Raw genomic sequence first — 23,924 nt, forward strand, 5'->3', positions numbered from 1 at the left:
TTTATAAAACTTGAAAAATGCAACCAATAAGCGTATCGGTTACATGCGAGCGAATGTTACTAATACGCTTATTGGTGGTTCTTTTCGAGTTTTGTAAAAGATCTTTTACTAAACTTTTACAGTGTAATCCCACCCTTAGAAGTATATGCTTTCGATTTATTAGAAAAAAATATATGTTTAGTTTTTAAAAACTGTAGAAAATTTAATTTTAATTTTTAAATAATTATTTTATACGTAAAATTAATATTTTCAATTTTTAAGAATATATTAACTAATGTATCCGATTTTTACAAATTTTTCTGCATTTCTACTGTTTTGTAAAAGTTTTAAGAATAAGCTAAAAACATTCTCTATTGGTAACAGTGGCATTTTGTTTGAATTCTTGGAGGGATCATTGCCATCGAATGCAGCTGATGGATTGTGGACAGTTTGGAATTTCACGGAACAATGGCTGAACACGACGCAAAAGAGACCAAAATAAAAATAAATGGCTAAAGACTAATGATACGGATGAGTTGTAGTAAGTAAACTAAGTAAACCAATGTCCAGCAAAAATAAAACTGGACTGATACCACGCTTGGATTCAGAGCAACGATTCTCGACGGATCCACCAAATAGAACTTTCAAAGTCCATTAAAATTATTTTTATTTTGTAAGGAAAAATTCTTTGAATTTTTTCAAGGAAAAAAAATTGTTTTTTACTGATTCTTTTTTGATGTGATTTTGTATAAATTTTATAGAAAACTAAAATATATAATAGAAAATCGGAATGAAAATAGATAATTTCAATTAACAATTAACTTTTATAGCTGATGATAATGAAGAACTGAAGTAAATTCATTTTCTAATATAAATTCTAGAATCAAACATAATATTGAACTTGGTTTTCCCCCCAATTAAATAGGTTATATACTTTATTTACAATCATTGATCATTTTGATATTGTCAATTGCTGGAAAAATAATTTCAAGAAATTAATCAATTAGCCAGCCAATAGCGTGTTTATAATAGACATTTATAACATTTATCAAATGAAGAAGAAAAAAATACACTTACGTACTATTACTATACAAATTGCATACATTGGAGACAGTGTTGTGTAGTACGGGATATGAACCTGAAAGGAAAATATTTCATATAAATACAATGGCTATTGAATTACGTATATGCATGTATATTATACATGCACTTTATATATTATATAGTATGCATATTTGACAATTTTTTAATCAGTACGTTTAAAGGAAGTTTTCTTTTGAAATGCTTCAATATAAGAAAGATTTGAAGTATTAGTAATATCATTTGAAGAATTATAATAATTTTTCGGAAAAAACTGGATTTTGAAATGGAAAGATCTCATGAATTTCCATATCATATTTTTGGTTTAATCATTAGCAGCAAGGATACCTGAACTAGTTTTGGGGGGTCTGTGGCACAATAATGTTTGGGTCTTTTTTTTCAAACTCCATACAATTTTTTTTTTTACAGTAAAACACTGGGAATCGAATTGCCAATAGCAAAATAAAATAGATTATTGTGGGAAGTACGGAGAAAAATTTAGTGTGATTATTCAATATAGAGAGCTCTCAAAATTATTTTAAGCTCTAACGGACTGTCCTTTGACACGCCACTTGGTTATGATCCCCAAAAGGATGGGGCTGACGAGGACGATTCTTTCCATTTTTTTAATGTTTTACACTGTAAATTCACTATGTTGGAGTCCATAAAAATTGTGATTAGGGTCACCAGACCAGAGATGCCAGCCTAAGGTCCTTGCTGCAAGATGTGTGAGCCATGCATTGGATAGCATATAACAGTGCAAAAATTATGACGCAATATTCTGATAGAAATTATGAAATTTTAAGCATTGAAATTGATTCAATTTATATTTTGAATAATGGATAGTAATTCAATGTAACGCAATTCTTTTAATTGAAAGAAATAATAATGAAAAAACAAATAATGATTATACACAAAGTATTTAAAAAAAATTCGCATTTCTATGTGGTTTTTTTTCATATAAGTGTTCAAAGCTATAGTTGATTGTATGGAGTTGGAAAAAAAATCAAAACTAATTTCTACTGAAAATTCGGTTTTATTTTTTTATATTTTTCATTAAATTCTATAGTTGAAGAAAACATTTTTAAAAATTTTTTTACAAAAATTATGCATACATGAATAACCAACATAATAAGAAATAATATAGTTTTCTACATCATGATGAAGTATCTACAGTATTTCGAAATGGTAGCACATTATATAGCAGGTAACTCAATGTATGTGTGAGTAACTTCAATAATATCAATTGCATATTTTGTACACCGAAACAAGGTGAGCAGAAAATAATAAGTTGAATTAAAAATATTATTTTTTTATATGCATATACTCACATTTTATTCATGTTTTACAGTAATAGCAAATCTCGTAAAAAACTATATTTTGAAAACCAATTTCTGAATGAAGTCAAATTCCTTAAATACGCAGTTAATTTTTAATGGATTTTATGTCCATCATCCAATGATACAATATACATTTTATTTATTTGAATTCATTATTCATGTTATGAAAATTGAATTTTTTAATTCTGAAAAATTAATATTTTATTTTAAATGCAAAGAAATTTTAGTTTTACTTATTTAATTTTAAACTTACTGTTCCTTTATTTAATCAATCACATTTTGAGAATAATGAGAATTGTTTTTTGTAACTGAAATTATGTCAGGTACTTTAATTGAATTCATTATTCCCGTTTTGAAAATAGAGTACTTGTTTAATTCTAAAAAAATATTCATAACCCATATTTATTTTAAATGAAGAAATTTTGATTTCTTCTGATTGACGTATTTAATTTCATTTTCACTTATTATATTTTAACTTATTGGTTTTTCATTCAATTATTTTCAATAAAAAGAATTAACATGTTTGAGAGCGAAATTATCTTAACCTATTTTTGACCACTTTTCCAATTCATGACCAAATTGTAGAACTTTTTTTATGTATGATAACTGGTTACTTGAATAACATATTTAAGAAGTTTAGAATGTTTTCCTTTTTATAATTATTTAAAATTTCCAATTAACTTCATTTAATTAAAATAATTGGCAGTCATGATTTCGGGATGATTTTTGTATCACGTGACAAAAGAGATTAAAAAGAAAAACCTATTTTTTTCTATTTTAAAAACAATTATTTCTGTTCATAGCCATGGGAAAAAAAATTCAGATCGAAAATCAGGATAAAATTTCCAGAATTTCAATTTTGAAAAATCATAAAAAATTAAATTTCTTTGTAAGCAAATTTTTAAAAATACTATGGCATTCATCAGACCTTCAAATATCCGAAAATGTTAATTTCAAACAAAAATTTGTAAGAAACTTAATTGAAAAACAAATTTAAACAAAGCGTTACGTAAATGAAACGTCAGTGAAAAATGGGTTAAGTGTTTAAATAATTCAAATATATTTATAAGTTAAAGAAATGAAATTTCTCGACATCTCATTAATCTAAAAAAACGGTGATAGCAATAGTACGTATAATATTTCAAAAGACTCAGCAGAAATGTTCCGCGTCGTTAATGGTGATGATCTCTAGGAAATTAACTACTAAAAATAATAGTTTATCAAACATACAAGAGAAGAACTGTTTAATCTAAAACTAGAAGAGATAGGTATACAGTATATTTTTATTTTCCCACAGACGTTAACGTTGCACATACACACACGCAGCCATGACAAATGCTTGAGTTTTACCCCCAGCCGTTTTATCGAGTAAATGCTTGCCAAGCCATCTCAGGATAGTACGCACATACAACAAAACTAAAGAGAAAAAAAAGATAAGAACCGAAAGGGTGAACGCATGTCGAGCCAAGTATAAATGCATCGATTGATGCCAAGACTTGGATTCGAATCACCAACCTCTAAGAAAAGACAGGAAAATAAAAATAAAAACCACCTTCATAGAACAATTCCGAACAAGAGATAACACAGTCCTTAGCTTTTTATAAACATAAAGACCTGCCTGATTATGCACGTACGTACAAAAGATGAAAAAAAAAAGGAGTATAGTAGGCAACATCAAATATTAGCACGAGAGGATAAAAATCGCATTAGCAATGTCGGAAGGAGAATATTTGCACGTGTAAGTGGGTGTGTGCGATATATTTCCCATTTTATTATTTTTTATTATTATTTCCAGATTAGTGGGTGGGATTCATCGCATTACCCTTGACGGAAAAAAAATAATAATTAAAAAAAAAATGGATGCGCAAGCGCAGGTAATCGAAAAAGAGACGTGGTAATAATCTATGTCTCCCAGTCATCCTTAAAGAAGGATGATCGCTAGAGGCTGAGGAGGAGGAGGACGAAAATACCGCCAACCAATCATATCCCGCTCCAGGCGGGACTCCCTCCACCAATCATCTTCTTGGCGTCAAAGGGTTGAAAAAGCTTGCTGCTGTTTTTTTTTTTTTTACTTTTTGTTTTTCCAGAATAACACGAGGTGGTTCAGTCACTCAACATTTTCTTAAGACAGTGGTGTAATTTTGTTTTATTTTTCGTTGGCAACATACCAAGGCGAGTGCCACGAGATTTGTCCTTCCACACTCCAAGAGAAAGGAACAATGGAAAAACTTATTTTAGGTGCCTCGTTGTGTTTCTGTTTCGAGAACTTAAAATAAACTCTTAACACAAGAGACAAAAAAAAATGAAATAAAAATAAGAAAGAAATAGCAATTACCTTCCTATGTGACAGAACATCAGTGTGAGACTTGAACTTATATTCTATGTGTGTGTAAAAAATATATTTTCAATTATTTTGGCTCGTGACTGTACACATTGACATTCTCTCTCTCTCTCTCTTTTTTTAAATTTTTTGAATTTTAGATTCACTTTCTTGCTTCTCGAACAGCTAGTTAGGCTTGACGTGAATGAACACAAAATGTCTCGAGTTGCTATTTTTAGAAATTTAATTCAAAATAAAAATGTCTTCGCGTGTATTTATTCTTAAGATTTTATTTTATTATTTGACTGTTTCGAGATGATATCTGTCCAAAGAAAAAAGGGGCCATTTCTCCCCTTTTCTTCCTTATTATACGTCTTACAAAAATGAACCTAGGCATCTTAGATAGACAGTTGTTGACAGGCTGTGGATAACATCATGTCGGATGGGAAAAAGATTATTATTATTATTACTATATATATATTTTTTATTTTATAACATCGGTTAAATAGAATCTTCATGGTCATTCAGTCTTGATTCTTGAATTGAATATCTTGTCTCAAAATACTGTCATGTTTGAAATATTGAACTTCTTCTATAAGACGATTATATAAATAGAGAGAATAAATAAATTCCAGAGAATTGGACGTTATAGAATATATTTAATATAAATTTAGAGATAAATGTTTAATATAATTTATATATGTTACGGTAAATGTGATAAATGCTGTTGTTTTACATAGTTTCTGATTATTATGTATACTTACCAAGCATTTTGGTAAGTTTGATGAATTTCTCCTGAATTTATCACTCTTACCGGTGATTATGCATAATACCCAAGCGTCGCGTCGTTGGTGAACATGGTAAATCGTACTATATTTTTTTCAAATATAGTCAGTTCAATGATTAGTGCTTTGATTTGCACCGTTATAAAACGAAAATGTGTCTTATTAATCGGAATATTATTTCAGACTCTTGACGTTCCGTTTTGCACAGGTATTTATAAAATTTACCAACAACACTTTACTGGTTATTATGCATAATCACCAGTAAAAGTGATAACGTTTTTAGTAGTTATCAAATTTACTAACGACGCTTGTGTGTGTATGTTATGCATATTCGTCGATAAAAGTGATAAGTTTATCAAACTCATCAAGACGATTGGTAATTATGCATAATAACCGATTTATTACATTTATTGTAACCGTGCACGCATTTTTATTTATTTATTTAATGAGGTTTTTGTTGTGTTTTTTTTTATAAATATTGATTGAATCAATTATTTTAATTTAATTATATTGTGATTCAGGGATTGGTTTTTTTTTTCAATACACTATCTTCGAATTTACCCATACTGTTGCAGTAACAATTCTAAAAGAAAGATAATTGTTTTTATGAATTAATAACTATTGTTTAAGGATCCCTCTTCTTTTAACTAGGTGTCTAGGCTCAGACAGAATGCCTCGCGTTCTCTTTACAGTAAATTTATAGTTTAAAATAATAATTGTTATATTGAGCTGGGGCTCTGTAAGCTTGCCCTAGAGGAGAAGCATGCAAAAATTCTCTAACTGCTATTGAAGAACAACTATTGTTGCAGCAAATTGTGTTGTAGTTAAGATTAAGGGACAAATGTATGCGACAAATAGTTGAGAGATTCAGCATAATATATATATATATATATATATATATATATATATATATATATATATATATATTAAATATTCAAATTCCGAAAATTAAAAAAAATTTAATTTTTTTTTCTTTTTGTTATAGAAATTTACTTAAAACTCATTCTTGTGTACCGTTATTATTATGAGAAAATTATTAGTTCTTGTGCACTGTTTCGAGAGGTTAGTTTTAATAATCGATATTTTTCAAAATAGATCTTTAAAAAAATTTAAAATAAATATTTCTTTTGTAAATTCATTTCCCTTTCAATATGTTATTAATTATTTAATTGGCAATTTTTTAGTACATAAAAAATATTTACAGAGAATATTTTTTTTTGTTAAAATGAATAAAAAATTACACCAAAATATTCAAAATTAACTTATCCTAATAACCTAACTTCATATTAACTCAAACATATTTTCTAATGTTTACACATTGGGGGAATTAAGTGGGTTAATCGTATTTTTATTAAATCGGATCCATGTAATCAATTTTCTCTACAGCTTCATATTATTGAAAGAATTTTTCCACGACATTTTCTTGACCCATAGAACCAGACATCTTATGCTCATGCATTTTGAAATGATGTAGATACGGGTGTTTTGATTATATTCCTTACATGCCATTCAGTTGAATCACTTCCACTGAATCGAGGTTTGCATTCAATTATCTATCAGTTGGGAATCGATTCAATTCATATTGGTCACGGTTTTCCGTTGATTCAGATTATCGCGAAGAATGAGTGTTTTAAATTTAACTAAATATTTAACTATAATTAACTAAAATTTAAACTAAATAAATGTATAACTGCATAAATATTTCGTGACTATAAATATATATAAAATATTTTTATTGCTATAAGAGTTTGTTCTGCAATGATGAAATAATCAACTGAGCAAATTTTTCACACAATAACAAAGTTTCCAGTAAAATCTACTTGGTCTTTTCCGTGACTTTCCCTGATCAACAATCTAGACGAACAGACTATAATTCAAAATCCTAACCCTCAAAATGTTTTTGTAGTTTTGGGTTTCCCCTCTTCACAGAATCGTTTCCTGACTTTCATCAAATATTTTTCATTTTCCTTGACTCTCTCTCTCTTTCGCTGACTGTTTTTTATTCTCCTTGGCTTTCGCTGAATATTTTTATTACCTAACTTTCACTGATCTTCCCTGTCTTTCCAGGTCACTGGGAACTCTGAATCATAATTTTTCGAGTTTATATAATTTCGAGTTCAGTCTCATGCACGCTATCGTCATTATTTAGTTAAATTCAAGAAGAAAAACCTATCAATCAACTTACCCTCATTACACTAATCTACATGCACATATAATTGGTTTTCGTTAAAATTCATACTTCCAATAAGGTGAAGGCAAAGGTTTTTTTTTTAAATCTCCACAAATTTCTTCAATAAATGATTAAATTGGAACATAATTTTAATTTTTCTTCTAAAACTTGGCACGAGTTCAAAACATCATAAATATTTTCTGAAAACAATGATTTCTTTTTATCATATTGGTCGTAAACAATGTTTTCTTCACTGAACCGTCTGACAACAATGATTTCTTTAATGTTTTTTAAGATGAAAATTTTTTCTTGAATGTTTTTTAAAATAATTTTTTTGACTGTTTTAAAAAAAAATTAGTTTAATGTTTCTAAAACAACAATTTTTAATTTTAAAGCATGTAATTTTTAGTTTTTAAAGCAATTTTTTCTTGAAAATTTTTTCTTTTTTTAAAATAAAATTTCTTGAGTTTTTCTAAGACAAAAATTCTTCTTTGAATATTTTTTAAGACAATGCTTTTTTTTATATGTTTTGATATTAATATAAGGCATGCTTTTCAACTAGGTAGGCATCCCAGCGCTTCACATTCTCGGGGACCTATGAAAACATGTTCTTCAGGTTTAAATAGCTCAACATTTATTACCATATCCGATACAGGAAAAAATATTTTAGTCTTTTTTTGAGGTCAACAATTATTGAGTTTGATTATTTTACCCTTTTAAGCGGACGAGATGTCACGCTCTCTGAAAAGTCTTTTACTTTAGTATTGGGCAAGCCCATATATTTTATAAAGTTGATTTCTCAATTCAACACTTTTCCCTATAACCCTTACCTGCTGAAAATCAGAGGGAAGTTTACTTCATTGAAAAAGATATGGCATTTCAAAGGTTTTTAGTGATTTCTACCGTGCCGCGGAATGGGTTAAAACAAATACAATTAGACAATCAAAATTTTCGAAAAATAAATAGTGTACTCACATAACACCAGTAACGGATCAGTGAAATAACTCCTATATATTTTTTCACAATTTCAATAATATCGCACATTCACAGGGGGAATTAATATGTGGTGAAATATCCATAAACCAGTAGGCAAAATAATATATATCGGAAGGTTTTAACATCATTATCTACACATCTCCGACATGATTCAGATCAATATTCTCATAATTTCCGAATCCTTCTTACAAGAAGCCAAATAGAAGTCACAGAAAATTTTCATCTTAACCAACCAGTCGAGAAAGAAGATGTACAAGCCAAGTACAATAACAATGGTAATAAAACTGAACTGTAATCCTGTCAAGTGAAAACCGTACTAAATATCACCATGAAGAAAAAAGTAAAAAAAATAATAATTTTACGTGACTGATGACATATCCATAACAGCACAGGCTCATAATGTTGGTGCCTGGAACCTTCATCACATTTTCACACTGAACCAAAACTTTGAACTTTATCCCACCAACAAACATGGGAAGATGACGGGGATGAGAAAAGACAAAAATAATAATAAAAAATAATATAATAATTATCACAGATTTTTTTTTTTTGTCAAGAAAAGAAGACTGAACCGGGAGAAGAAGGGATGAAGATGAGGAGCTGTCATGATACTCTTGAGGGTTAGCGAGGGATGCTGGGGTTGTATGAGGTCATATCTCGGTAACAGACTACACAAGACTAACAGCAAATGAATGGAGAAGTCACCCATACACAAGCTTGAAAAACCTTTTTTTTTTCCAACAGAAAAACCCTTATGTCTTCTCAAAACTCCCACACCAAGACAAATTCCGGGGGAACAGGGTTGAACTCCTTCGAAAGAGGGAATGACTCCATGATCCCACCATGACATACACATTTAAGACACAGAGATGGCAAAAAAAAAAGGTCTAAGGGGGGTACCAAAGGGTTTTCCTTAAAGTCTCTTAATTTTTTTTTCTTATAAGAAAAAGAGAAAAGGAGTGTAATTCACCTTCTTTTCTTGCCTTGACTCAGGAAATGCCAAAAAACGCCGGAAGTTGTTGGGAACGGGTTGTGGAATGAAACATGATAAGTCTAAATGTGAACGACGAATGGTAAAAAGTCCATTCCTTCAACCCTAAAATATTAAAAAAAATAAATAAAATAAAAAAAATTCAGGTACTAAAGAAGGGGTGAGATTGAAATGTGGTGTGTGTATGGTATATATAATGCAATATTTTAGTAAGAGAGGTAAATGACCCGAACTGACTTGTTTCTCATGGAAGAAAATAATATCAAAAAAGGATTGAGAAAGAGAGAAAATTATAATTAAAAAATGTGTGATGGATATAACATTTTTTTTTTAGAAGTTCGTCTTTATGTCCACGGAAGTTTTTCCATCCCGAAGACTTTACATGCTTGAAAGTTTTCGTATGGAAGGTTTATTCCGGGATTGGTGTTGATATACATTGATGGGAAATATTATTATCCGTAAGTAAGTGAAATTTTCGATTTTTTATAAAATTTTCAGTGGTTGATATGTGATTATGTTTATTATTGGAAATCAAGTATGTTCAACCTGTTGCTCGTGAGTATCGTGGGGATCAATGAAGATCCCTGTTTCTATCATTGTGGAAACTTTTCAAGAAGCCCAAGGGCCACCAACTCATATTTCGGTATTTAATTTGTTAGATGATATCCAGAATCTCTCAAGGATTTGATGTAATGCAAAGTAGTGCTTTGGGGGGATGGGCTCCACCAAATTGAATAGGGCCCAAAATTATTGAAGACTTCTATCACTTCTGAAGTTATTTCTTCTACTAATTCCTGAAATTATTTCTTCTACTAATTCCTGAAATTATTTCTTCTACTAATTCCCGAAATTATTTCTTCTACTAATTCCTGAAATTATTTCTTTCAGTAATTCTGGAATTCATTAAAAATGATTAAATTCATTTTTAACGAATTCCAGAATTAATTCCCTAAAATGAAATGAAAAATGGATTTTTTTCCTTGTCACCAAGAAAGACAGGACAAAAACTTGCTAATTGGGTTTTTGGGCACAGAGTGTACGTATGAAAAGATAATTTTTTATTTTAATAACTATACAACCGCATGTGACATGAATGACGTATCTGAGGCCTTCATATTATTTGGATACTTTTTCTAATTGGAACTATGCCTCTAGGCTCAACGGTTCGCCTGTAAAATGTCATGCGCACTGTTACCTATGCATCCTGTATAGTCGTATTTTGTACTCTGAAATAACAAATAAATATATCTTCTAAAATTTTAATAAAGTCGAGAGTAGAAATCGGTAAAGGGGTTTTTGACAATGTTATTTGCTATGTATATTTAAATATGAACTATAGATCATATAGGGTAAAATTAATACTTTATATTTTTTCAACATGAAATTTGACCTAATGTTTTAATTTTCTCAATTAATGAGTTTCAATCGATAATTTAAATCGGTCTCCCAAAGGGGGTGACAAAAGATCCAGAGAAGCGGTAAAAGCTCGGGGCCCAAGTTTGGAAGCCCAAGTCCATGGAAGATTTAACTTACCCCGAAATTTTCCTAGGTTTTTGAAAACTCTGATTCACACACAGATTACAATCATGGTGATTTTTGGTCATAGAAAAATTTAAAAAACGTCTAAAATCAAAATGATGATGACAAATTCGATCCGGATAACATTGAATTAAATTTAAATGTGTTAAATAATTGGAAGAAGAAAGAGGGAGAGAGAGAGAGAGAGAGAGGAAGCCATTTTCCGAAAGGGTTAAAACAAGAATGTTTATTGAAAGTAACTCCGCCCATATTCATCTCTGGAGGACATTTCTTTTCTCTCCCTCCTAAATGTTGAATATCGATCGATACCAACGCTTTTCTAACCGCTTCCACTAATTACACTATTACACCCAATTAATGATTGATGAATACGCGGAGGTGACAACTTGTTAAATTAGCTGCAAGTGCATGAAAAATCGCGAAATCGAACACGAGAAAGAAGGAAAAAAATTATATCGGATTTTTTTTTCGGTCAATTAATGCTATGATATCGGGAGGGAAGAAAATTACCGATTACATGAAAATTATTATTTATTCATTTATTTTTTTCCCCACTCTTATTCTATACCGTTATCAGCTTCAAAACGCATGTTAATTGGTTAATGTAAGGCATTGAACTAGCGCAATGTATTGAAAAGAAAATTCTATGAGTGTTCAATGAGCAATTTCATATTCAAATGAGCTAATTTAAAATATGTCTAAAACTTCATGATCATTCATAATTTGATTTTTTAATTGTATTTAAATAATACAAGCGGAAGTAGATTCTTAAAAAAATATGCCATTTAACTTCTTGGTGTAGTTCATTTTGTGAACTTATTTTTGTAGAGCTGATGAATTTTAATAAATACAGGGTGGACGAGAAGTCCTGGATACATTTTAAAAATTATTAACAAATCAACTGAATCAATTTTGTCAACAATCCAATTGGCACAAAAAAGTGCGATATGTACTAAAACGATTATCATGACCGGGTTTTTTTTATAAATTGAGAATAAGGTCGGAATTTCATTCACAGGTGGCACTGTGAAACGAAAAACTTTATAACAAATGAAATTCAACACCAACAGTGCATAATTAATGCTTATGACAATATGCGTTACATAAAACTATCACATTTCAATATGAGCATCCTTTTTAGCTTGGGCTACATCTAAACGGGTAAAAGGGTGCTCATGTTGAAATTATGGTGATTTTATGTAACGGGAATCGTCACAAACAATAATTATATACGGTTTGTGTTGCATTTTATGTGTTATGTAGAATTTTCCGTTTTACAGCGCCAAATGTGAGTTTTTTTTTTTCAATTTATCGAAACATAATCTACACCAGAGGTCTTACACCCATGGCCACCCTTCAAGCGTTTTTCTGTGGCCCACTGGCCATATTTTGAAAATAGCTCCTTTACATAGAAAAACGAATGAATTCCAAAAAAAATATCGTTAAACAGCTCTGGTCACTGAAATCTGTATGAACTGTAGAACTGTGAGATACTTTCCAGAATCAATCATTTAGGCTGTGCATTTCACAAATTTTAAAAGGATCGTTGTAAAGAGGAGCCATATTTCGAGAAGCCAAATTTAACATCCAAAAGGTATACATATATAGTCTCAGAATTTAAATAAATACTGAAAAAACACCTTAATGAAGGACAAAAAATTATAATTATTGAAAAAAATAATTTCATAATTTATGGAAATCTATAATTAATGAAAAAAATAGTTACAGAATTACTCTTCAAGCAATAATTGCAGAAATACTGACAGTAATTTTCAGAATTGTTAAGATTAATTTCAAAGTAAACGGATTGTTAACCGTATTGCGAACTTAATAAAGTAGCATGACATGAATGTATTTGAATAAAAATTGATTGAAAATGAAGAAAACTATTGAGATAATCGAATAAGCCGCAATATTGAAATTTCATTGATTCAATCAATGTAGAGCATTATATAAGCTTGGCATAGCATATTTAATCGAATATATGTGTACCAAATTTTAAAGAAAACAATAGTTAAATAATATTTTTAATGCTATTTTTCTTAGAAGCACTGTTTTTGAGGACTTTTGAAAACGTTAAAAAAGTATGAGAGACGCACTCATACATTCAAAATCCAAAGATTTTTAAGTGTTGCACATAGGGCATTTCGATAATTTTCGATCCTTTCAAGCACTTGATGATGCTTTGTTAAATATTGTAATAATTTTGTGGGGATAAATTTGAGGATTATTTCGATCTTCTCCATTCCAAAGTTCCTCAACTTGATTATACATCTCATCTAAGTTATTCCCCCTGTTTGGGAAATTACTTAAATTATTATATAAGACAGAAAAACCATTTGAGACCTGAAGCGGAGATAAATAGTCACTTAGATATGGAAACAAACCACACCAAATCGACATTTGAACAACTTACACACACTTTTTGAACATAAAGAATTTTTTTTTTCTGGTTATAACCAGGATTTGTGTTGGGGGTGGAGTGGACATGATTTAGTCCATCACACTGTGAACTTTGACTATTTTGTAATGATGTTCCGGCCTTAAATTTGTCATCCTACCCTAAATTTTTCCGCTCGGGGCAGTTGCCACTCTCTAGCTCCGGCCCTGCTATCATGCAATAAAAGTTACTTGTGTTGTTTCTCCTAGCAACACGCATTCTGATTAAATCGATTAGATCTTTAATCAATCTCAAAACAGTTTTTATCTTCTTATAATAACTCTCACAAAAGCAACTTCATCAATTGCGGAAACTCAGCCGAACAAAAAGGTGCGAAAAAACTTGACACTTTCCTCGACAGGGAAAGGAAGATTCAAATTGAAGAAAAAGATGAAAACCATTCAAAAAAAGCATCTCGAATAATAGTAATGTCGGATCAACAATGGAAACAATTAAAAGCCACAACAAAATCAGGAATCGAAATAAACAAAGAAACCGTCAAAAATCATGATCAGGGAAAAATACGCAACATAAATTGTTAACCTTTCCGTTGCATTGTATGACATTTTGAAAATAATAGGAAAAAGGTTCTCTTTAAAATTGATAAGACGTCAAGAATACTGTATATAGTAAATACCCTTCAAGAAGTATCAAAAACACCAGTAAGAGCTGTAAAAAATCGATTATCCATGCTCACTAAAATTTCAAAGTACCAGAAAAAGTTAGTTTTCTCTTTATAACAGGTTATGAATGTAGTCAAACTCGGTTCTACCGACACCTAGACTTTCTAGACTTCACACGAAATTTTGTCGTTATAACCGAGATTGTCATTTTGAAAACCTTTTTCTATGACGAAAGCACAATCAGAGGAAATCAAATGTCGGACATGAAATTGTTATTTCATTTCAATTGAAGTGACCATTCTTGAACCATAGAAATACGGGATACTGGGATAATTAATACAGGTCATCGCCGATTCTTCCCAAACATGTTTCCGATTAGCAGAGAAATTGCCAAATATTTCTCCCAAACAGCATTTGGCGAGAAATACTTGTGCTACAATAAGTCTGCGGTGATTCAATATGTATTTCACAGAAAAAGAATTGAAAAGAATGGCAAATATATCAGATGAATATTTATAGTCTTTTCATCAAAACGCAATTATGCAAACTGTCATATTTTGCGATTCCAGGATTCTAGTAGGGATTACGAATAATAGTAAGTTGTGTTGAAAAAACGGGACATTTTTATTTTAAAAGAAGTACAAAATGCGCGAAGTTCCCGTATATGGATAGGGACGATAAGAAAGTTGAAAACGTTACACATTTAATGAATGTTAGTTTTTTAACGTTTAGTGTCAATAGAACAACAGACAAACATTTCCTCAATGTGATGAGTGTTCATTCAGTGAATTTTTTGGGAAAAACGAAATAAAAACGGAATCAAAACGACGAAAAATGTGCCGTTATACCCGAAGGTGTTGCGTATTCGTCGACGTTAAAATACAGAGAACAGTTTCGCTCATTAAATGAGGCAAAATATTTAGATTCCTTCATAAACACTTGATTTACATAAAAGATTTATATAAAAGAAAAAATATTTTTGATTTTTCATACTTTTTAAATTCTGAATTTTGAATTTAATTTTGAGAGATTGAGTCAATGAAATTTAAATATTTCGTCTCATTCTATGATCTATTCTGGATCAGACCGCTAAACTATAGAGTTGTCTTTATTTTCAATCACTTTTTGTTCAATTGCATTAATGTCATGCTACTTTATTATGTGCACAATGTTAACAATCTATTTTCATTATACTGTTTGAAATACTAAGAAATAGAATTTTCTGGACGTTATGCCGAAACTAATATTTTAATTAGTTTCGGCATAACATCCAGGAAATTCCATTTCTCAGTATATTTCTGGCCGAAAAAATACCATCCCTTGATACTGTTTGAAAATTTGCAAAAACAGAGGTATTAGAGATATGTATAGCTCATTGGGTTGGATTGCATATAAAATCCAAAATATGTATAACAAATTTGAAATATTCATGGTTAATAATATTTTTTATATTTCCATTAGTTGCATCAGCATCGTTTTAAGGCATTTAGCCGATGTTAAAAGGTATGAAACCCCTTGATTCGGACATTCTACAAACGATGCTCTATATATAACGACCCCCCCCCCACCCCTCATCCCGTCGAAAACGGACGTTATATTGAGAGGGTCGTTATATCGAAAGTAAACCATATATGATAGTCGTTCTATGAAAACGTTTGGGACTTATGCTACCGGCCATTGTAATGGAATAGTCGCTATAACGTGGGGTAGTTATAACGAACGTCGACTTTATAAGGTTTATAACCATTATTAAGGTTTTGCCCATTATATAAGGTTATATGACTATATGGTTTAGGCAAGCGTATCAATTTACCAGGCAAAATACAGTAATTTAGCTCAGCACAAATTTAAATGCATATAATCTTAACATCTGAGCCAAAATTGAACTATTAAAAAAATATATTTTGATTGATTTCTGTTTAATTATTATTATTTACAAATCATTACATGTCAAAATGCCCTTCAAAAAGAAAAAAAATAATTGATAAAACAGGGTCGATATCTTTACTAGGATCATTTGACCTCGTTAGAATCATTAAAAACCATTTAGAACCGTTAAAAATGACGTACACATTCCGGAGTGAAGAGGAGATGAGCAAGTTTCATAACACATAATTCTTCATGGGGTTCAGACGACTGATTATCGTTATAGCCGAGGTGTCATTATAACCGAGTTTGACTGTATACCCGGTGATAACATTCATACGAGTGTTTGACACTTCCTTATTGTTCTATTTCCAACACATTCACTATTCATTAGTGTTTTCACGGCGACGAAAAGTCCAGTTCGTCATAATAATAATAAAATAATAAAAACGCCTTCCGACATATTGGTCAAAAACGTCTAGACACTTCCTGTGAATGACGACAATGTCGTAACAAAAGGCCATTTTTTTTGCGTGTGTGCGTGTGTTTGTGTATTCGTTATCGCCGTTTATTATACGAACAGGATAAATTAAAACACAAGGAAAGCTAATGTCTTAATATATTTTATTATCAGAAAACAAAGGAAATAGTTCAAAAGGAAAGAGTAAAGAAAGCGCATAAAATGGCGCGCGCTTTATAGTCAGTAAATATACGTGGGATGATGTTTTTTAAGAAAATCGATGGCGTTGAAAAATTCTCTTTGTCATCTAACGAGTGGTTTGTTCTAACAAGCCATTTTTTTTAAACCATACAGTACTGTATATAGTCGCCCACTCGTCGATGCTCCAGGGTCCACTAAATGCTGGTTTTAGGGCGATGATGGAAACGCAATATCCGAATTACACGTGCTATCAAGGGCAATATTATCAGTCAATTACGTACTTTTTAACCCCCACCCAAGAGTTTATGGATCGAGGCCTTGTGGGTATATCTATATTGAACAAGGAAAAAAAAAAAATCAAATCAAAATTGGGGTTTTTAACGTGGCTTCGGGCACATCGAGGGTGCGCCGATCACCATTTTAGAGACGAACGAGAAACCCTTTATGTGTAATGAAAACCAATAGACCATTTATTTTTTGCCCTTTTTCCTCCTCTCTACTGACGCGTGTTTTGATACGGAATGATTGTTTTTAATCGATATCAACGTGGCTTCTTGAATCCGAATATCAATCAAATGAATTATCTTTCGTCTTCAGGATACGTTGCCTATCTTAAAATGCCTTCTCGCCAAGATAGAAGAGAGCTAAACTGGTGTAAAATCCATTAAAAAAAAGCGGGGGGGGGGGGTTCTTGTAAAATTAACCCTCTATGGTTCAATTCTCCATAAAAACATATTGAAAATTTGTTTCCACAAAAACGGATGTAAATGAGTGTGCTATTAGCATATTTTTTAATTGAAGAAAATACATAAACACAGCAATTTGATTAATTAGAGTGGGTTTTTTGATCACCAAAAATGGTAAATTAAGGATAAAATATGCAGTTTGCCTTGATTTTAATGTTACCTGTAAACAGATAAAATCTTGCTTAGCAAAGTTGAATACAGTGGATCCCGCTTATAATGTTTTTCAAAAAATTGCCATGAAAAAACGTTGTAAGCGAGAAAACGTTTTAATATCTTAATGAGAATCACTTAGAAGTGAGACCCTGAAAATATGTCGTACTAAGCGGGGAAACGTTATAAGTGGGAGCGTACCTGTATCGACTGTAGTTGTTAACTTAAATTTTATTTCCGATTCCATCAATTTGGTGCAATTTTAAATTTCTCTGAACAAACGTAAAATTTAAATTACATCAACGAGAGAAATGAACTCTTTCTAGGTAGAAAAATATTGTACTTATATAACCGTATTTTGAACTGAAATGACTTTAAAAGGTATACTTTCTAAAATACCAAACAAATTGAGTCGAGAAGCAACTGTTGAAAATTAATTTTTTCTTAATTCATTGCTGAAATTAAATTTAAAAAAAATTATTGTTGAAAAGATATCACTAAAAATGATTATTGCAAAGAAATCACTAAAAATGATTATTGCAATGTAATCACTAAAAATGATCATTGCAAAGCAGTCAGTAAAAATATTGGACATTCAGTCAACAATAATGGTTCCAAAACCATTTCTGAAAATTACACCCTTGCCAGAAATCTTTGTTGAAACTACACCATTGAACCGGAAATTACTGGAGAAAACTACACTCTTGCTGAAAAATTATGGTTGAAAAAAAAAATGTACAGAAATCAATTTTTACAAAAACAATTGCTAAAAACTATTGGTGAAAAAAATAAATTTCATTGTAAAATCATTGTTCAATCCTTCACCCCCATGTGAAGTAGTATTAAAATATTTTTTTTACAAACACGGATGTAAATGAATGGACACTATTAGCGTATTTTGTCAATTAAAACAATATAACTAATTGGAAACAATTGGAACTTACAACAATTTAATTAATTAGAATGGATTTTCTAAATTAGTCATAATGGCCAACTAAGGAAATAATATAGTTTTACTTTATTTTACTGTTATCGAGAAATAGATAAAATCTTGCTTAGCAAATTTGAATATTTGAATATTTTTAATTTCCTCAATTTGTTTCGATTTTATAAATCTCTGAACGCGTAATTTCAGCAGCTCTCAAAAACTGACATCAACAAAAGGAATCAACTCTTTCTAGATACAAATATATTGTAATTATACAGCTATATTTTGTTCTGGAATATTGTTTTGTTCTCTTCAATAAAAAAAATTGAAGAAAGAAATCTGTAAAATGTGAGTACGTATTTTGACGATGTAATTTGACCTGTATACTCAAATATACACCGGGCCAGAGGGTCAAAGGTAACTGCTCAAAATCATTGCCGAGGAGCAACCACTAAAATTATTGTTGGAAACCAAATATTAACAATCTTTCTTGCAAAAAAATTTCTCAAAATAATTTGTATTACTCATTTCTTAGACATATTCTTCGAAAAGTCATTGTTGAAAAACGGCATTTTCACTAACAATGTGGAGACGTTATAAAAATATAGATCAAAAAATTTTGAGATTTTTCAGTCATTTTCCTGTCGAATTGCAGCATATGAAAAAGCATTTTAACAAATAAATAAATAAAATTAACATTTAAATTATTGATAAATATATCTAGCCAACAATAATCATAAAAACTGATTACGTCCGTTATATAATTACCCATAAAATAATCTAACCACAGAAGCACCCAAAAACAAAAAATGACACTTGGAAAGGAAACCCAAACACCAAAAAAACTTCAAACGATAAACATCTAGCTTTAAACTTGACATTCGCAATGTCATTGATTATTATCGATTTATATTTCTCTCACTCCCTAAATAACATCATCCAATATTGATAAATAATCGATCATTCTTAAACAAGTTTCTAAAAACCCAATAGACAAATTCCAACTTAAAAAAATTCAAATCACTTCCCTACTTTAATTAATTTTAAAAATAATTATGGATATATTAGCAGCCTATTAATTTTGTTTGATAAAATCCTAGCGCAAAATCAATTTCTTTTTGAAATTATAGTTTAAAAATCTGTAAAAATCATCATTGGGAGGCAATGAAGAAAATATTGTTGGAAAATGACATCTTGTTATTCCGAAGAACCATTATTTAAAATGCATCATTTTTAACTGTTATCGGTGAAAAATTCTCCCCTTTTATTATTTATTGTTGACACCTTTTTTTCGATACACCCTTTTTGATAGTAATTGTTGAAAATATACCATTGCCTCAAAATAATTGTTAAAAAATACATCATTGAACCAAAAATCACTGTGGAAAAATGAACTATTTTTGAAATCCATCGTTGAAAAAACTCCTCTTGCCGAAAATCATTCTTTAAAAACGTACCCTTGCCGAAAATTATTGTTCAGAAATATTTGCTAGAAATCTGCGATAAATATTTTTTAAATTCAACTGCTAAAAATCATTGTTGAGGAGCAGTCACTAAAAATCATTGCCGAAAATAAATTGTTAGAAATCTTAAAAAAAATTACTGAAAACAGTTTTTTTTATTAATCATTACTTAGACGTTTCCTTTGAAAAAACTATTGTTAGGGGAAAAAAAAATTCCACAATGTAATAGCAATTTTTATGGCATTTTAATTAAAAGCATAGGATAATTTACATAATATCTAGGAAATTATATATATATAGACATTATTAAAAACATTTACCTGAGATTAATCCCTTCATATAGATAAACATCTAAACTGAAAAATTAAAATACAATTAGCATTTAAACTATTGAGAATTTTATCCAGCCAAAAATACTCATTAAAAACTGATTACATCATTAATTACTCATAAAAAATAATCTAATCACAGAAGCACCCTAAACTAAATACCAAACAAAAAAAATGTACACTACCTGTAGTCAAGAAACTCAAACACCAAAAAACATCAAACGATAAACATCTAGCTATCAACTTGACATTCTCAATGCCATCGATTATTATCTATTTATATTTCGCTCTCTCCCTAAATAACATCATCCAATATTGATAAATAATCGATCATTCTTAAACAAGTTCCTAAAAACCCAATAGACAAATTCCAACTTTAAAAAACAAACAAACAAAAAAAAAAAAATTCAAATAACTTCACCCATTTAATCCATTTATAAAAAAAAATCATGGATATATATCATGCATATTAAATTACTATTTAAAAAAAAAAAATACCCACCAAGGTGCGTTAACAAAAACTAAAAAACACACGAAAAACAAACATCATGTTGGCGCAGTAGCAGTTCGAAAAATACGCCACACCCAAAAATATGTAACGCCAGACACAAAAGCGTCTTGAAGAAAGATTTTCTTCTTATTATCATAGAGCCAATAAAATAAAATATTATATTATATATACAAGGGGTTCTCCGGTCCTCGATCTTGTTTTCATCATTTTTTTTTTAAAAAGGTGATTTTTCTCTTCTCTTTTCAACACGGACCCCCGACCCCAAATGTCAGAACATCTGCTACCGTTTGGGAAATTCTTTTCCATTACAGGTAATACGTGAGCCTATAAAAAGTACGATTAATATGCTCGTCGCGTACGGCCATGAGCGTATATATATACATAACATACGCTCTTTTTTTTTTCAAACCTCTCGAAAGAAGACAGTAGTTCTCTTGTATTTGATCTCGGTCCGGCCGGCATACAGCCGTAAATATGTTTAAAAGATGAACCCCTTATACGCATACAGGGCCGGCGATGAAGTACGTACTAGGATAATTATTATTTTAATAAAGGGCGTCAGTCCACATGGAAAAAAAAAAGAACAACAAGAAGAAGCTACTATTCTTATTATTCTTTCATTATTCTTCTACTAACCTCCGAGGCAGGTAGTGGAACCTCGTTTATACGACGTCCACGAGGCCGGGTCAAAACGTCATATAAATGCGTATAAGACTCATGACTGAGACTTCGAAAAAAACAACTCCTCCTCCAACAGACATTCAGAATATTTTGAAATTCAATGTAGAAAATTGCACGCCCAACTGTGTAATTAAAAAAAAAAACCATTTCAAATCGTACTTGAGGATAAAAAAAATTTAATTTTAAAATTATCAAATTGGAAAATTTCAAATCGCTTAGAGCAGGAACAATTTCAACCTTTCAAACACCGAAGGCCGAATTGAAATTTCCCACGAAGCACGTGGGGCCACTTACTCATCTTACACTGAGGTATTTATGATTGTAAGATGCAATAACCCCCCAAGATTAGCACAATAGATTCTCATGTAATTTACAGTGATATCTTGATAGAAAGGGCCAATGGGGCCCCGAGTGAAACATGGGCAAAAATAATTCAAGGATTTTATTTATTCTGAAGTAATTTTTTTTTATTAATTATCAATTTCGATTTGACCTGAAATCAATGTTTTTCCGATTAACTGATCACTTTAAATTATTCTGTAATTATACTTATTTCGGTAATTATGAAATTGTTTTCCCTTCTCAATACACTAAGTCAAAGTAATTTCTTTCAATAATTATACAATTATCCATTTTATTAATTCTGAAGTAACAGCTTATCTATTTTATTAATTCTGAAATAATTGCTTATCCATTTATTAATTGTGAAATAATTTCTTTCACAAATTACGACATTACTTCTGTCGTTGATTTATAATTTATTTTCTTCACTAATACTAAAATTACTTATTTCAAAAATTCTGAATTTCAATTTTTTCAATGTTTTCAACCATTTTTTCTGAAAATGATCGGTGGGCCATGACAAAGCCAAAAGGGTCCAGATGTGGTGGGCGGGTGGGCCAAGCGTTGAAGACCCCTGGCTTAGGTAAATAAAATTAGCAGAACACAATTTTTGCTCCAAAAAATTTCTCATCTTGCATTCTCATCTTTTTGGATGCAGATGATCTGAAACCAGCACCTTGGTTTTTGATGTTATTTCTTTGCTTTAAAATCGTTTTCACAGTTGACACGGGGATATTCAATTGTTATGCAAGATCAAATTTTGTCATTAATTTAAATTTCTTGCCAAATTTTTTCAAAATTTCCAGTTTAACTTTCAGAGATAAGCGCCTCTTGTTTTCTCGACATTAGAAATGGCAGATTTGACTTAGCCAACAAGCAAAGCATCACAACGAAAAATAATTCCACTTGAAATAATCGAAAGAACTTACTGTGCATGTCTGTGTGAGTACCGTATACGTTTCTTATTGGACGACCTGTACCCTCCAAACGCTTACAATGGACTTTCACAACCTCTGAAGATAACGCCGAAAACATTGAGAATAAAAATTCTAAAAAGACATATGGCCGTCAAAACGCATAAAACCAGTTTCTTTGGGGCTTGCTACGTCTGTGTATTCTTAGAAACAAAACAAGTAATAAACTAATCATTCAAGTGCCCACTGTAAATGGTCATCATCCAGCTAAATGCATATTTTCGTATATGTCAGTAATCACTCAAATATTGTATGGCTTTTGCAGTGACATTATGTAAGAGCTATTTCAGCAACGCGTTTTCACGGTCTACAACAAAAGTGCTCAACCTTTAGAAGAGTGCGGGTCACTTTATTGGTTTGAAAATGTGTCACGGGCCACATAAATAATCTGGAACATCACCGCATGTCACTTGAGTGATTCGTAGATCTGCCGAGGACCACTTCAGTGATATGTAAATATTCCTCAGGTCACTTAAGTTATCTGGGAACGTCCTGAGGGCTGCTTAAGTGAAGCGAAACTACACCGCATGTCGTTTAAGTGATCTATAATTTTTTTGTGGGCCACTTAAGTGATCTGGAACTGTGCCACGGATAATTTGATGATCTGCAAACATATCATGGGTCCCGTAAGTCATCTGGGAATGTTCTGCGAGTCACTAAAGCGATCTGGAAATGTGATGTTTAGTCCATACACAATTAGGTTTGAGATCACGGGACAGGTCAGATGACTCCAATGGCCACATTTTTCCCGCGGGTTGAGTATGGGAGTGCGGGTCTACAGAAACTGCGTGCATTTGATGTATACAAATGACGATTTTTTTAAAAGACTTCAAGTTCGACATTTTTACTTCGACTCGAAGTAAAAATGTCGAATAATTGAGGTTTTGCGTCGAATAAATGAATTTTTCTAACTTTGAAATGCATAGGAACCAATTGCGACCGAAGCCAGGCGTCGTGTAAGTGTGAAAGTCGTATTACTGAGCGACGTATAAGCGAGGTTACAATGTATA

The 23,924-nt window shown here is 30.9% G+C and overlaps 1 protein-coding gene across 3 annotated transcripts in view; it reads right to left on the minus strand.

The window, feature by feature from the left end:
- Positions 1-23,924, minus strand: part of LOC149081711 (uncharacterized) — a 472,262-nt gene that overhangs the window by 144,289 nt on the left and 304,049 nt on the right. For 2 of the 3 annotated variants that reach the window (XM_089237128.1, XM_089237129.1), the window contains exon 3: positions 1,057-1,117. The gene's annotated coding sequence lies outside the window, so the exon portion shown is untranslated. Of the gene's footprint in view, positions 1-1,056; positions 1,118-9,640; positions 9,767-23,924 lie in introns of all 3 variants that reach the window. The other variant, XM_089237127.1, reaches the window with a different exon arrangement.

The sequence above is a fragment of the Pholcus phalangioides genome, unplaced genomic scaffold (assembly GCF_987345545.1).
Source record: "Pholcus phalangioides strain wild (caught in Gottingen) unplaced genomic scaffold, Ppha-v1.0 ptg000009l_1, whole genome shotgun sequence".
In the NCBI taxonomy this organism is placed as follows: domain Eukaryota; kingdom Metazoa; phylum Arthropoda; class Arachnida; order Araneae; family Pholcidae; genus Pholcus; species Pholcus phalangioides.